The sequence below is a fragment of the Emiliania huxleyi genome (assembly GCF_000372725.1).
Source record: "Emiliania huxleyi CCMP1516 unplaced genomic scaffold EMIHUscaffold_769, whole genome shotgun sequence".
In the NCBI taxonomy this organism is placed as follows: Eukaryota; Haptophyta; order Isochrysidales; family Noelaerhabdaceae; genus Emiliania; species Emiliania huxleyi.
In genome coordinates, this window is record NW_005196246.1 from 11,909 (window position 1) to 14,753 (window position 2,845).

Here is a 2,845-nt window from a genome sequence, read left to right on the forward strand (position 1 = left end):
CGGGCGGGGCGCGGCGCGGCGGCTGCGCGAGGCGGCGGCGCGGCGCGGCGGCGGGCGGGGCGGAGCGGGGCGGCGCGACCATCAGCAGACGCCCGGGCCTTTGGTCCCTGGAGCTCGGCAATGGTCGCGCCGCCCTCGACTCAAGGGGCTGCCTTCCATCCGCCGCTGCTCAGGCCGGGGGAGGGGGGGAAACCTCCTGTTCCTCGCGGAACGGGAGCAGCCCCCTCCTTGCCCGGTGTGCGAAGCAGGGCGGTGGTCGTGCCATCTTTGCTTCAAAACGACCACGCCGCAATCGTCGCCGGCGCGCGACACGTTTCCGTTGGCGGGACTGTCCTGGTCGAGAGTGTGTGCCGCTGAGGCGGGACCACTCGGGGACAGTGCTGACGGGACGCGGCTCGAAGGGCGTGGCTCCGCAGCGCGGCTGGCACTCGTCGCAGAGGCCTCACCTTCGAAAAGTCGGGCATGGCTCCACCCGCAACTTTGTCGCTAACACGCGCGCACCGCCGAGCCTGCGGCGGGCGCGCTGCGGCCGCACGTCTACTTCGTCATAGTGCCACGACGTGCGGCCTAGATTTAGCCCACGCGCCTCAACTTGCATACGCTCATACATTGGACTGTCATCGCCTGTGAGTGCGAGAAGGGCTAGCTGTAGGCAGCTAGCCTGTGAGGAGCGCGTCCATAGACACCTCACTTAGACCCCACACACGGTCTCGTCCGTGCCTCGCCGGCCGGCGAGATTGCTAGAGGTGGAGCGGTCTGCTCTAGCCTCACATATCACTTCCTATCGTCTGTTGTTTGTTGTGCCCTTGTTTGTGCCCTTGGCACCGTGGAGTGCTGGGGGGGGCGACAGGGAGGATGTGGCCCTGAGTTATGTGTACGCCGACTCAGGGTGTGTGGCAGCCAGCTGGCTGTGTGTCTTGTGAGCTTGTTTGTGTCTGTGTGTCGCTCGTGCGTGTCGTCATCATCTGTCTAGCGTCCACCCATACCGCGTTGGTGTCCAGTCCGAGCCTGGCTGTTCTTCACCTTACTACCTACCTGCAAGCCTCTCTCACAAGGGAAGAAACTTCTTGATCAGGTACTCAGAAGGGCGTGGCGGGCGTCGGCTGGCCTGCGGCTGCGCTGCCTTTGACGAGGACGGCAAGCGGGTCCCGTGCTGCGGCATCTGCGTGCACGCGAAAGCCGTGGGACGCACGCGTGAGAACGCCGCCGAGTTCAAGCCAGCCATCACTTTAGAGTTTAGTTGGTATAGCGTGCATCCTGGACGCATCCCTCCTTGTCCCACTTATCGAATTTGTGCAGGCGAGAGTACTCGTCCGAATTCCGGCGTTTTTCATAATTCTCACCCTACTATACTACAAGTACCCCTGCCTGAACGGGGCTTAGGCTGAACAAGGTTTTCCTCTCGCACCCCGTCTCTTTTCCTTTCCTTTTTTCTCTGCAGCACCCTCTCTTTTCCTCTCTATTTTCCCGGGAAAACCATCAAATTTTCCGGGCTCTGAGCCGAGTCTGAGGCTGGTTTGGGCCAAAATCAGCCAAATCGGCAAAATACCGGGTATTTTGCGGGTATACCTGGAAAACCCCGGGTATACCTGGAAAATATCCTGCGACCGCCTGGGTATCGTGCCGATTTCCTCAATTTTGCGTCAGATTTTGCCCCAGACCAGCTCTCAGACTCAGGGAAACTCGCGAGTTTCCAGAATGGAGCACCAAACACCCTCTGTTTTCCCTGGAAATTTCCGGAAACGCAAAGTGCTGGGGACCCTCTGTTTTCCTTTTTGTTTGCCGGAAAAGCTTGTGCAGCTGCAGGCCAATGAACGGCCTGCGGGGCAAGGCGAAGCTCGCAGAGCGCAACGGAGACGACGGCGAGCCGACGATGTGGTTCTGGCAGGTGGAGGGCCGGCGCTGGAACCTCGACGGTGGCAGCTTCCACACCGCAAAGAAGGCGTGGGAGCGCCTCGCCGCCACCGATGAGCAGCTTGCAGCAGAGAACGAGAAGCGCTACGACCGAAGGCGACGCCTCTATATTCTCAAAGATATTCGAGAATATGGCGCAAAGGCCAAGTCGTCTGCGTCTTGAGCACTTGAGCACTGGATAGGGCCGATTCCGCATGGTACGGGACCCCTCGATCGTCTCGCCCTCCCTCACTGGAGCGTTCATTGGGGGGGGGGGTCATAACAAACACGGTACAGGATCGAGGTGCACGCTGCCGAAGCAGTGTCGTCCCCCCTCTCCTCGACGGCGATGGCGGTGTGACCGATCGAGCTACAAGAGGAGCTTGGTCAGCATGACCAGGAGTGGTCAGATGCACTACCTCACTCACTGGGCCTGAGACCATCGTACGACGCATCCGTCACCTTCCGGGTTTGTGTGGGTTCGAACCACTCCGGGATGGGCAAGCCCATACTTTGAGTTGTGCTTTCCTCGCCTGCGGAGAGAGATAGAAGGGGGGGGGGGGGGGCATGGACTTTTGTTCCCAGCGTTCTGATTAATTGTCCATTTTCCCCCTGGGCAAAAACGGAAAGGGCTCGGTCGGCCCCCGTGGGGGAAAGGGCAGGGGAATGGGCCCCCGGGGGGGGGGGGGGGGGGGGAAAAAGGGGGCCCCCCCCCCCCCAAAAACCCCCATTTAAGAAAATTTTTTGCCCCGCCCCCCCAGGGAGCCCCCCCCCCCCTTTTTGATGGAGGAAAGAAAACGGGCCACCCCCGGGGGGACAAAAACCCTTTCCCTTTTTTGAACCCGGGGGGGGGGCCCCCCCTTAATCAATTGGGGGGGGGCTTTTCCTTTTTTTTTGAATCCCCCAACCATTTGGCCCCATTTCCCCAATGTTAAAATTTTTCCCCCCTTTT